General features: G+C 32.1%; 1 protein-coding gene across 1 annotated transcript in view; it reads left to right on the top strand.

The window, feature by feature from the left end:
- The window catches only part of LOC129917143 (discoidin domain-containing receptor 2-like), a 115,392-nt gene continuing 100,873 nt past the window's right edge, over window positions 1-14,519 (top strand). The window contains exon 1 of the mRNA XM_055997509.1: window positions 1-722. The gene's annotated coding sequence lies outside the window, so the exon portion shown is untranslated. The remainder of the gene's footprint in view (window positions 723-14,519) is intronic.

Below are 14,519 nucleotides of genomic sequence, written 5' to 3'. Positions count from 1 at the left end.
GAGCCAGAGCCAGCATAGTAGAGAACCCCGGATGGATGGGAAAATACCAAAATCCAATCAAACAGTTATACGGAGACTTTCGTCGGAATAACGTTGTTTTTTTGGTGCGGTCGTTGTTTTGTATTTGTCGTCGTTGTGTAGTTCATGTTCATCAACATCATCGTTGGTTAATCTTTTTTTCTATTTCGGCAAAAAAAGATTCACTCTTTTTTCTTTTTTCTTACACCTGCAGTAAGGGTTCAGGAAGTAGAATTTGTTTCCTGTTTGTTGCGGCGCGGGTTGGATTTTTCTAATTTATTGTCTATCTACCGTTGTTTAAGGGAGTTTTTGGAGTAAATCACAATTATTTGGGTTGTGTTTTTTTTTAGTGTTTTGTGTATTGGGCAAATTCATAAACGTGCTTCTAATACAATTGTAATAATTGTAATTGTTTGTAAACAATAACTAAAAATTTAAATAAGAGGTAAACTATTTAAACAATAATTTATCGGTGTCTGAGATTACAAATTTTACATCGCATTTGTTGCACATTGGTCCGAAATTGTGTTTCAGTGCAATTATCATCAGTGTTGTGTTTTATTTGTGTTTTGAGTTCACATTGTTGTTTAGAAAAAAAAAAAACAAAAAAATTGTGAAAAAAGAAAAACAAAAACTTGTGAATAAAAAGTATTTGTTCGTTCGTCAAGACCTAATTTGGATACCGAAAAGCACATCTTGTGGAGGTGAGTTCTTCGTTGTATGAATTATTTCAGTTATCTCTATAATTTCAATTGTGTCCCGAATAAATCTTAGACTTGCACCAATGAAACTCTAATTTGCATTTTAAATAAAGAAGATTTGCCACCTTGCCTTGTATATATCTTGTATAGTTGAAAGGGGTGTTTGTATCCAACCTCGTCTTTGTGGGGGGATGGTTCGCTCGCAATTTCACATGTTGAACTTTTCTTAGGAGTTTGTTTTCGACTTTTTTTTTTTTTTTGTGTTTTCTATTTGGGGGATGAAGCAGAAAATGCAAAGAAAATAAATCTTTTTCTTATGTGATGTATGTTTTTCTTGCTGTTTAGCTTTTTTTTTATTTTTATTATTTTACGACAAAGACGACACATCACCAAGATAAATCCAACAACTATACTCCTTGAATGAGTACTTGTCGTAGCATCAGCCACTTGTTACATTTTATTTTATTTGCGGGGCACATTGTTAGATTTTGGTGGCGCACGTATGTCGCCTTCTTTAGGATATTTTTTTGTGATTTTTTTTTCTTCGTTCGTATGTGTCAGGATCAGGAATCCCTAATATAAAAGAAAACTACGGAAGATTACCATTTTAAATGGGTGTTTTGGGTTGTGTTATCGTTTCTTGAATAGTTGTATGTATGTATTGTATAGTGTATAGTTGAAGGAAGAAGAAAAAGAGGACTTTTCTTTCGTTTCTATGGGTTGTTAGAGAAATAAACTCTCTTATACTCTGTTGCTTCGAGCACTTTTTCTGAAAGATTGATTAGAGTTTTGCTTGTGCTTTGTGCATTATTGAGTTGGGATTTCCATGAAGTTTAGTTTTGAGAGGGGGTGGGGGTGGGTGGTCGGAAGGATAACATTTTGGGTGTGTTTCGTGTGTCACCATAACAATAAATGCGAAACTAAGTTGGATTATATTGTTGTGAGTTCATTTGATTAAATGAGTTTGTTATAAGATAAGATGTTTTATGTAGAGTGGAGAGGAAGTGTTGAAATGAATGTTAAGAGATCTATAGGGCTTATGTCGGTATAGGAATCTGCCTGTGCCTACGATTGTTGTTGAACGTGGGTGGATGTTGATTGGGAGGTTGTAGGATACCTATAATACCTTTTTACAAATGAAAAGATTCTGATTATTCTACGAACTGTTGTACTCAAATACATCCCAAAGAGGTTGTAGATATTTACTGGGGAGACAGACAGGTGGCTAGCTTTGCCTATGTAGGTATTTGTAACGACTGAAACAGAGATGTCAGATTTCATTGACTGATGAACTTCAAAAGTCCTTTGAGAGAAATAAATTGTTTTAAATGCTGAATATAAATAACTTGTTTTTCAAACTATAGGTATACCTACTATGCTTATAGGTATTCATTGAAATACTTAATAGGCAGGAAAGTTTCTATCTAGTATGTTTCTAATTCCAAATTTATATGTAGAATCTGTTTGTGACAAGTATGATTTATTTACTACCTATTCCTTGATAATTCATGGGCATAATTTGATTGGCTTTCATACTAAATAGGAAACCTACCTACAAATCTATCATGGATCGGTCGAAAAATTGGAAGCGGATCTAAAAGTTCCCCTTCCTATCAACTCGATGATTTTATAACACATGTATTCACTACCTTTACAAAGCTTAAGAGTTTTTTTTTAAATCCTTTAAGTTTATTTAATTATTTACGGAATGTGTGCATTATTAACGAATTCGTATCTCATAAAATCAAGTTTATCGTTAATTTTAAACACAAATTAATGTTTTTTAATGATTTTAATAAAGAAAACTGTGAGTTCTTACTTTCTAAGTCTAATGTTGACCAATATTTTTGTTCATTCAGACTCGGATCTAGGAAACTGTGAATAGCTTCGAACATTAAGTCGTTTACGGTCCCACTGTACTTGGATGAGTGAACTCATTTTGTCCCTGTGATAAGTTCAACTTTTCCCAATTTAATAAATTTATCATTTCAGTTTATCGTAGAACCATAATAGAGGTCCAGGGGCTTAAATACATATAACTTTTATAATATTAATTAATCAACTACAACTACGAAAGACTTCATGATTTTTCACTAAACGGCTGATAACTATTTTCGCATTTGACGATCTCTTTAAATTCATACTTCTGGTAGTTTCTATCAAATGAAACCTAGTCATTCTGAAAAATTTTACCGACGCTATAATTACTTCAGTGAAGTCATTTGCTTCATAATTATAAGTTTTTGGCAATATTTAACATCGTCTGATACGTGCATAGAATTTTATTTTCTAGACGTATAACCAGGAGATTGTCAGCAAAGGAATAAATTTAACTTCTGCAAGTTAGAATCGATCTTTTAAATGAATATTCTAAAAACAAATTTAAACAAAGTAGAGCGCGAGTAAAATAAAAAAAATGCGACTGCAGTTTAAGTTCAACATAGTTGCCTACGGCCTTAAGCTTGTAAACTTTAATAAACTCATGAAATGGTTTCATTGCTAACAGCTTTTTTCATGTTTGTATTCTATTCTTAAAGTCGATTTCTAAATTTCTCATGGTGCCTAAATATTCGATAACACTTCGAGATAACCATAGTTGACTGTATCAATTTGTTTGATCCCATTATTTCAATAGGAAATAGTTGCTCATGTTGTTTTTTATACCAAATGAAAAAGAAGTAAGAACTCAGGTATTCGTATTCGATAAAAACCCGAAATTGACTTGTGTGAAATATCATTAAAGTTAAATCAAAAATAACACAAAATACTAATTCTACTACTACAGCGAGGAAACTCAAATGAAATGTCACTTGAGTTAATTAGAAGTTTAAACGAACAGAATTGGAATTGAAACTAAATAGTCCTAAGCAAGAGATAAGATACGCAGACTATAGTTGAAAAATTCCTTTTTGAAACAAATGTTCCCAATTTTTGTAATTGAGCATCAAACTCATAAACAATTACATCACAAATGTATTGGAGTATTTGAACCAAAAACTGAGCTTGTAGATACTCTAATGGAAATTCATTACATAATTACTTGTTTCAAATAATTTTTATCACTTAAACGGTTAAATCACTCAAAAATCTGTAATATATAGACAAATTTAATTTCCTTTTTCTTCTCTCGATTGCTTTTTTATTTGTCTTAAGGTATTTTCTATGTTTTTTTTCGTAAAACAATTTTTGTAGCAAGCTAATCCGAATTAGATAAGCATCATTACCTTTATTTCTTTTTTCCGAATATTACCTTTACTACCTACCAATTAACATAAATAAATTATGATTAAATATGTTAAATAAATGAAATTTAATATACCAAATTAATATTACCATATTTAATCAACCGTAAAATTAATAAAGACGTTATATATTTGGAGATTAATTTTGAAAAATTCCACTTAACTGTTTTCAATTTATAGATCTATGTGGTTTAATATTTTTCATTGACTTAAGTAAAATGATAAAATTACATTAATTAATTTAAATTATAAATAATACATAATGAAAAATGCAACAGTAATTTTGTCTTATATATGCTTGTTTATTTGTAGGTATGTATGTCTTTCAAAAGAAAATAAAAAACAATATTTGCATAACATACGTTCAATGATTCGTTTTGGCTTTCATAAATAATTTCACGGATAAAAAGGAAAATTTATCCATTTTGGTAATTACCTGAATGAAATTAAATTTTCATGCTTGAAATATGAAGGGTCGCAAATATTATTTAATCATTTTGGTTTTCATTTTTTATCATTTATTTTTATGATATAAAAAAGCATATTTATGTTTTCATGGATATTAATTATACAAATCATGAGTTGGTTATACACTTCGCGTCACTTGAATAGAAACAACATTTTTTCTTTAGAAAATAGCGATTGGCGCTTTGGTGAGGTAACTTAGTAGATTTTTTGATTTTGCATTTTCAAAGAGGAACTTTTAACAAACAATGTTGTAAAAACAAAAAACCCAAAACAAAAACCGTATGGCTTCTAGTTGCGTTTTTTCGCACTACCTCACAAAAAAAAGTGTTTTTTTTTGCGTCACTTGAATAGAAACAAGCTCTTAAATTAGATAAAAATGATGAAAAATCATGGAAAACACTAATTATAGCAAAGCAATATTAAGCTTTGACATTATTTGCACATTATAACCAATTATGGGCTACGAGCTCCCAATAGGCACCACAGAAAATGCATTAATAGCAGCTAACATTGGAAATGCACCTGCACTATGCAAAATCGAGAAAGATATTGGAAAATTTGCCAAATTTGGATGAGATAGTTTTTAAAATATCGTAAACTAGTGGTCAAATCAAAAAATAAGACAGGTGAGACCCAGGTCACGAGCAGAGAAAAAAATAACTTAAAAACTAGCTGCAATTTTCTTCACTTTGCCGCTAAAATCGGTCAAAAACGTGGTGTTAGTGCGATGGAAACGTGTTGGTTTGTTCCATCCTGGAAGTTATAAAAGGTGCACAACATTAAAAAAGCCTCAAAATGCAAAAAAACAACATTTTAAGTTCTACTAAGATTACATAAAAGTTAACTATTTTATAGTTGCATTCGAACTGAAAAGTAGTGAGGTAAAGAGTGGTTTTTTAAAGGAAAACATACCAACCCAGATGGACCACGTTAATATTAGCCCTATTTCATTAGTTTATAAAAGAATAACCTTTATCGCATCGCCAATAAAGGGCAATAAAATGTGTTATAGTGATACGCTTTGTTTTTATGATGTGCAATAGCAAAATTGAAGCTTCACGCTTCAAAAACGGATGCTAACTTTTACAAAGAAATAATGGTAGAAGCTCTTGGCAAGTTTAGGAACGTGGAAGAACAACCGTCTTAGAGATTGCACAAGGATAGTTCAAGAAAAAACAACGCAATAAAAACAAAACAGATGCATTCCGGATAAAAACGAAAGTTTATTTCACTTATTCAATCCTTAAATTGTAGAAAATGTCATTTTCTTAATTTGTAAGAAGTTACCAAATACTTTTATCAATTTCTCCAATTAGGTCCACGATTGTGTACAGTAGAAGTGCATTTCCAATGTTAGCTGCTATTTATGCATATTCTGTGGTGCCTATTGGTAGCTCGTAGCCCATAATTGGTTATAATGTGCAAATAATGTCAAAGCTTAATATTGCTTTACTATAATTAGTGTTTTCCATGATTTTTCATCATTTTTATCTAATTTAAGAGCTTGTTTCTATTCAAGTGACGCAAAAAAAACACTGTTTTTTGTGAGGTAGTGCGAAAAAACGCAACTAGAAGCCATACGGTTTCTGTTTTGAGTTTTTTGTTTTTACAATATTGTTTGTTAAAAGTTCCTCTTTGAAAATGCAAAATCAAAAATCTACTAAGTTACCTCGCCAAAGCGCCAGTCGCTATTTTCTAAAGAAAAAATGTTGTTTCTATTCAAGTGACGCGAAGTGTACATTTCAACCTATAAATTAATAATACAATTTTATACTTAACTACATTATTTGGAGATATTCAGGTATATATTTATTGTGAAAGGTTTTAAAGAAAGTGCAAAGGTGTTTAATTTTTAATGAAACGTTCTGAATTGAAAAAAAAAAATACAATAATATGTTTTCCTGTTAACGATTTATGAACATATATTAAATTAAATAGTTCCAAAGAAAAATAATAATTAACTACATAAAAATCGGAAATCATAATTAGGTACTGTGGACAAATATGACAATATGACATTTCAGTTTAATTAACTTTGAGAGATTTTGCAGGAATATTAAATGACGCCAGTTGAATTTTACAAAAATTCTTGCTACTGACAATTTATTATTGTTTATTGAATTGGTTTATACTGCTTTAGGGATAATTGCACAAAAGCATTTCGAAGTCTGTTATTGAGCGGTAGTTTTCCTTAATCACAAATAAATTTCAATTCCGGAAAATCTGATTTTGTTTGCTGAATACCCTGATAAAATCTGGAATACAAAAATTCAAATGAAAAGAATTATTTAAAGGACTTCCGTATCAGTTACTTAAGAACGAAATAATCGACTTAGAAACTTAGAAAGGATTTCAGTATCATAATATTTATTTAAATGTTAAATATTGTATTTCATATTTTGAATACAATGTCAGTTCCTATGTATTTTTTTTATAAAAAGCAGCTAATCTTAACAATGAAATAACATAATAGCTAAGAATTAACATTACTTTGTTCTAATAAAAAATTCATGACTGGGTCGCACATAAATTGGTATTATAATTGCTTAAAATGTTAAAGCTTTCTATAGTATTCAGACAAAAATAATTTTATTTTGATCGTTAGAGAAATAAAAAAGTATTAAAAAGTGCTTTCAAAAATACGAAAACAGCTTTTTTTAAATTTAACCTCCAAATGAAGTATACGATTGAATTTGTTGCTTAAAAACATTTTTTTGTGCATTTCTTTTTTTAATTTTTATAGCTGTTTTTTCGAAATATATATTTTTGATTATAAATAAATGTATTCACAAATTTGTTTCTTAACTCCCAAGTTTCAAACTTAAAGTTGTCCTTCTATCAGTTTTAAAAATATACCTGGAATATTTGTGACAATTATTAAAAATGCAACCAGTTTTAAATGTTTTTGAATGTGTCAGCCTTATTGAAGTTTCATAATTTTTCGATAGGTAGGTAGGTTTTTACAGAGAAAAACAAATAAGAAAAAATTAGTTTTTGTCACACATGATCTTTTAATTCTTTGAAGTTTTTCAACAAAATATACTTAACAAAAATATTTTTTTTTTTCATTTAAAAGCAAATAACTTGTCTCTTCAGTCAGTGTAATTATCTTTAATAAACTAAAAGTTTGGTGCTTAGCTGATTTTTCAAAAACTTGACATAAAAATAAAATTAGTAAAAATGGTATTTTGAAATTAATTTTCAAGTTCGTTTTATTTATTTAAGCTTAGTACAAGCTATGACTTAAAACTAATTAAAAACTAACTTAAACTACCTTAGATTAATTTAACATTTTTTTTTTTTTTTTTTTTTGGTTCTTGTTTTGTGTTGTTTTTATTGTATTAAGATCGGACGCTAAGGCCCACCTTAATGTTGTTTTATGGGAAACAACAAAAACGAAAAAAAAACCAAAAACTTAAACATGAAACACCAAGCTTAAAAAATAAGAGGATTTGGATATCGGGTTCATAAGATGGGAATGATTAGTGCAGCAGGATATTCGGAGTGATTTCTAAGTGATTTTTTCGTTCGGCAAACTTCTAATATTTCCGGGAGTTGAGAAAATCTTAAATTGATAAATTCTAGATTTAAAAATTAAAAAACAGTGAATGAAACCCAATTCTTAAGTTGAAACTAAAATTCAACTTCGGCTGTCAGAAATCACCGTTCTATGGCAAAGGTTCAAAAACTATTTTTTTAATTTCCAAAAGTAGTAACTTATGTGCAATAGTATATAACCCGCATTACCCTTTCCATTTTGGTCAAAATCTTGATCCTAAAAAAAACTCAACCTGGGCTAAAACGCATTTTGTACTATAGGTCATAAAAATTTAAAAATGGATACTTAATTCCTACCAAGTGAAGCAAATCGTTTTTGTAGTTGTACGCTGTAGCTCGAGATAAAGGCATTTTATGATCTTGGTGCTAAAAGTAAGAGTATTAGAGTATTTTTACATCGTGAATACAAATTTCCCTCTGAATGTTTCTTTGATAAAATTTCCTTGAGAACTTATTGGTATCGGCAATCCATTTTGCAGACGAAATAAACCCTCAAATAAACTCTGAGTGATTCACGATCGCAATATAAATTCCGGAGGGAAAAATATTCGTAGAGAAATTAGGAAAATTTTTATATAGGAAAATGTTTCTTTAATTAGTTAAACAATAAGGCTTAAAGTCCTCAGTTAAGCATAGATTTATTACAAAAAAATGTTATTAAGTAATGGGTTGGTAAAATTAGGAACGGTATACCTATATTAATATTAATAATACGCCAAAGCCCGTCAAATATCTGTCTTTGTTATGAAATTTCCAACTTAAATTATCGTTAACTAACTCTGACAAATAAGGGTTACTTTTAAGAAAAACGAAAAATGATACAAAACGACACCCCATTGGGATAGCATTAAGCAAAAAAAAAAAAACTAAAACTAAGAGTGACAAATTATTCTCCTAAGAATTGTTTTGTTTTTGTATTTTTGTTCTTTTCAACTTTATCATCTACTTGAAATACCAAAAACAAATGAAAACAAATATTCTGTCTTTTTGAGAGTAGATTTTTGTTTTTAGTTAAAAATAAAAAAAAATAACGAAAAACAAAACTGCCAAGTGATTGAGCACAGAATACAAATCATGGTCAATGCCAAAACAAAATATTCAAATCCTCCAGAGGGGCCCAGCTTTATTTTAATCCCATCGAGAAGAGTTCACAAAGTTTGCTTGCGATAGCACCATCAGAGCATGGTATGGTATATCCGTAATTGGCGAAAGTGAAATCGGGTAGTTTAACTACACAAACTTCGCACAGTTTTGAAGAAAAAGTTTTTTTTTATCATTTTTCGGCCACCCTTGGAGGAAAAGCATAATGTTTTATTATTTTTTTTTTTATTTCAACTTTTTATCTAAACTTTTTAAGTACTTGAATCACTTTGAAAAAGGATAGAGAAAGTCACTAAAGGATTATTGATGTAAAGTATTATAGTTGGACGATAGGATAATTTTGTGCCAGTGACACATTGGATTTTATTTAAAAAGGGATAACAATTATGAGATTTGGGTGAGAATGAATTTTGAAACAGGATTAAGTTTGGGTTTGTATTTAAATTTAAAGTTGGTTTTGTTGGCGATGCTCATGTCTCAAAGAACTATGTTAACCATAACCTGACAGTTATTTTTTCAATCATTTACCTCAAAGGCTGTTTGTCAAAACAAAACAGAAAGTCTCTAGACTCATCAAATTGAAAATAAACATGAGTTTATCTGAAAATATTACAAATTTCATTGAACAAGGAAGAATGAAAGCGTGCTCAATGTGTTAATAAATGTCAAAACCCTTCTTGTTTTCTAAATCAAAGCATTGATAAGGCATATTATAGTACCTATTGTATAGTCCTGTTCCTTACATACATCTATACTTGTCTATAATCATATCGTAACTTATTCCAAAGCGCGTGCCCTCAAAAACCCCTTATCCACACAAACGGCTTTGTCGAAATTTACTTCTCTTCACTTTGGTGCTCCTCTGCGCTGCGGCTGCCAACAACATCAGGAGCAATCCGAAAAATTGATTTCAAGTCACGTAGAGAGGAGCCTGGCCAACGTGATTACGAACTACATACAGTAGCGAGCAAAAAAAATGCAAACAATAAAAACATTTGCATTTTTTTGCTCGTCTTAAAACACATTTTTAGGTAGACTTTTGACCAAATAATGGTTTTGGAGTAAAATATTCCACAAATTGACACTGTTTAATAAAAATAAAACAGTTTCAATATGCCAAATTTCGTAACTTAGTTCTCTTTCAAAACTCGTTAACGCTCTTTCGGTTTGCATTTTTTTTGCTCGCTACTGTATATACTACATGCACCCAGAACAGCACAAAGATAATAAAATGAAAAAGAGTAAAAAAAAACAACATTACTTTTTTTTTATTCGTGGGAATAATGAAACTTAATCGGATGACACCGGCACACACCACACGCGTACCATAAAGGCTATAAACGATGACATTCCTCGATGGGATATATGCAACGATGATGTGGCCCTCGGTTTTGTTGTTCATTATCGTCATCGCACCGCTTACGTGCTGTTACTTACCCCTGCAGAAGGCCCTCAGCCTATACTAATGGCAAGTAAAGCAGCACCCAAAGTCTCGATTCCCAAGCCGACGACAAATGTGTTGACGGTTTTTCGTTTTTCGTTTTTTCTTTTTATTTGATTTTTATGTTAAGAGGAAAAATGGCTAGATCACCTGTACTGAAGCGAGCTGGAGGTGTTCCGACGATGGAAGCTATAAAGAAGAGTCGTTGTAGGTAGTGCGAGTGTGCCCCTAGTTCCGGTCCTTTGGCCATACACGAAAGGATGCCGTGCATAATGACAAATCGAGCGGAGACAGTATGACACATAAATCATGCTACCATGCTGCCGAGTGGGCCTATCATCGTTTCGGGGGCTTTAGTTTTTCTGGGTATACCTTACCTATACGAGGCAACATATCATGCACATCAGAGAGGGTATATTATATTCTATACCTTAAAAGGGACATCGGTCGGTCTCTGATCCTTTGTAATTGTAATCACCCACTGTGTTATGGGCATTTGTCACTAGAAACCATAATGATATTAATAAATTGATTTTATACGAACGAAGTGAAGCCTCTTGTTGATTTGACGGAAGAGTAGGTACGACAAGAAACTGTCTGAAGAGAGGCGAAGTGAATAATTTGGGTATCTTGAGTGTAGATCAGGAGTTAAGCTGGCATTATCATAATCAGACGTTAGCGCATGGTAAAGTGTCAGAGCGTGTTGAAATGCGACATTGAAGGTATTAAAGTATACAAAAGGAGAATGCGATTAGCATTTATGTACATTATAATGGTAGGGTATTTTCACGGACTCATTTTTATAAATTTGGCAAACTGATAGTGATTCGGTATAGCACTCAACTTTTATGTAGTTCCAGTTTTCCCTTAAAATCTAACTGAAACGAAACATGAAAAAAGAATCCGGTATCCTTCTCGAAGCATTCGTGAAGTGTATTCTCAAAAGCAGGACTGCGTTTCTTGAGAAATCCAAGAGATCAGTGGTAGAACTTCTAATACCTATAGAGTGCTCTTATTTATTTTGAAAACACGAGCATCACGTAATATCATAAAATAATTGACTCTTCATCTCGATTTTTTGAATATATTCGATGCAGTAGATTCTACGTGAATTAAGGTATATGGTGATAACGAAGAACAAAAAAAACGCTTCATAAATTTTTGGAGTTGAGGTCACTTGAACTTATAGGTATTGAATTAAGGTATGGTGGTTCAGGTATCAGGTGTAGATAATTAGGTAGCATTTTTAAATATTCAAATGCTTTTGGAAGCTTCTTCGACAGCTCAAGAATCATTATTGACCAGATATTCTCAATCGGATTGAGATTTAGACTCTAGGGAGCAGGAAAGCCAACTTAAGTGCATAGAACTTATTTTCTTCGAATTACTTTTTAACCCACAAGAAAAAAAAATACAAATATTATTTTTATTCATTTTAGAGTTTGATGGTTGTCTTTCATATTAAAAAAATAAGTAAGTTTATACCTTGAATTTTGGCTGTAGGTATACAAGGAGCATTGACCTGTTGAAAAATATTTCAGAGGGCCCAAAGCCCCAATGCAAACTCAAGATCTTAAGAAAATGTTCTGAAAAGTGAAGAAAAGAGCTTAAGCTCCTTTATCAGGTCCTGTGCAACTTCTTCGGGTGGCTCCTGTAAGTAATGTCTTGGATTTCTTCAGGAGTGGTAAACTTTGTGTTGTAAACAGGACAACTTGACTGATTGTTGTGTTTGAAGATTGAGTTTTCCTGATACGAATGCGCCCGATGAATGGATAAATGAAAATTGAAGAATTGTCCAATCCGAGTCGGATTTGAAAAAAGGATCCTAAAACTAATTGAGTTTTAGTTCGAAATTCATATTCAACATCTACACATTTATACTTCCCTTGAGACCGGATTTAACTCACGGCTCTGAACCTTCGTGGCTAAGTATCTTCCGCATCATTTGTTCTAATTTGTCACAAGAGTGCTCTAAAGTACAATGTCCCTGGCTGGTGAAAAGTTCCTAATAATGATCCGACCAGACGAAGGCCGATTTCGCAAGTAAAGCTCCACTTCCCCAACCAGTACAAAAGCGATATATACATAGGTATTATATCTTCATCTTCAAGTGCAATATACTTTAGCTAAAGCAAAAAAAACACACATACACACAACTAAATATATATTTTATAGCTAACTTAAACGAAAAACGACGACCCAGTTGAAAACTAATTAGTGACACTGTCCCTGATCGATCAATGTCTTTCTTTTTTTTGTTCCTTTTTATTTTACTTTGTTTTATCTCCAGCAACCCACTCTTGATTAACACACTGTGCAGTGAACACATTCAATTCATCTTCAACTTAATTGCAGTTTTGTCACTTGTCTCTCTGTCGCAGCAAAACGAAAACCTTACCGACTTGCTGATGCTCTTGCTCTGCTTCACTTGAAATTTTCTTCATCTTCTCAAGTGCATTGAAGTAAAGATACATTTTTTTTTGTAGATATTTTGCTGTAAAAAAATCATTTCTTTGTGTACCTAACCCAATTTAGTTCAAGTGCTGACATGGTCGGCTTTTATGTCTCCTTGTTTCCTTCTGATAAAGGTTATACTTTGTTGCTTTATTCTTTTTTTTTGTATCTCTTCTCTGAGAATCGACAGGAAAAAACCTATAAACTGCTTTAAACAAAAAAACCAAAAAATGCAACAAAAAATTGAGTCGTCTGCCTTTTGAGTCCAGATCCGGGCATAGACAGGCAGCAGGTATATGAAGGCTATATGTAAGTATACCCACAATAAGAAGGACATAGAAGGACGTCCGAATATTACAAACCATCGGTCTCGAGATGGTTATTTATTGCACCAGAGTGGTGGTAGAATAACTGCGACTCCGACCGACGGACCGTCGACTTCGTCGTCGTCCGACAGCATATAGTCATTCTCAGCCTCATCGTCATGGTTCTCTCTCTGGGTCATTATTATCAGCATAACGATGACTGACCATTATCTGGAACATTGATTCGATTTGTATGTGCATTTGCACACAGATGGGCGGATACCTAAAGTGTATCTCTTCTTTCTGTCGATGTCCGACTACATTTGGCTGAGGGATCTCATCTCAGATATTCGGATCTTGTGTGTGCATCAGTTTTCCTAATTGCTATTGCTCTGTACCGCTCCAGCTGGTTCCCTACACTCGTTGTTGTTTGCCAAGAACAAAAAAAAAAAAAAAAAAACAATAAACAAAAAAAAAATATAAATCGATGACAGAGAAAATATGTTCGAATGCTGTTTTCGATTTAATTTTTTTTTTTGTTTCGTTGAAAAACGATGTTTTATTGCAACGAGAGGAGGACGAGAGAGATACATCCTTTCGCATGAAAGGATGTTTTATTTATTTGCTGTGGCAATCGATGGTTATTTTCAATTTTTTTTGTTTCATTGCTGTGCTCACTCGTGTTTTAGTTTCTTATCAACGAACGGAACAGAATTTTCATAATTTAACCCGATGAATGTGTTTTTTGCTGTTTTTTTGTTGCTGAATTTTTTCCTTGTGTGCTAATGGCAAACATAGGCGATTATCGTGTTGTGGTTGAAATTAAACAAAAATAAAGAAAAACTTTAATCCACGACTTGGTTATGTGAACTTGCTGTTGATGTTGAAAGTTTGCTGGTAGGTGTTGGATGTTTGCAGAATGTTTGTGCTACATGTTGTTAAACTAAGAGAGGCAAGTGCTAGGTGCTTACCAGAAAAAAGTTTGATTTGTACCTACCTACTGTGGTATGTACCTATTGGAAAAGAAGTGTCCACACATTACTTTGAAGTGGTTTATTGCATGGCTGGAGTGATTTTTTCAGGACATAAAGTCTCAGACTCAAAGATCAAAGAAATGATCTTATTACTCAACGTAACAAAGTGGATTTAGGACAGCCTCCCGATACTCGGCTGCTCTTTCTATGTGCTATTGCTGCAAGGTAGCGGTATAGCAAGCTTTCAAATACGGTAA

This window comes from Episyrphus balteatus, chromosome 3 (assembly GCF_945859705.1).
Source record: "Episyrphus balteatus chromosome 3, idEpiBalt1.1, whole genome shotgun sequence".
Lineage (NCBI taxonomy): Eukaryota > Metazoa > Arthropoda > Insecta > Diptera > Syrphidae > Episyrphus > Episyrphus balteatus.
The sequence above is the reverse complement of the archived record's forward strand: the minus strand, read 5'-3'. Positions and strand labels throughout refer to the sequence as shown.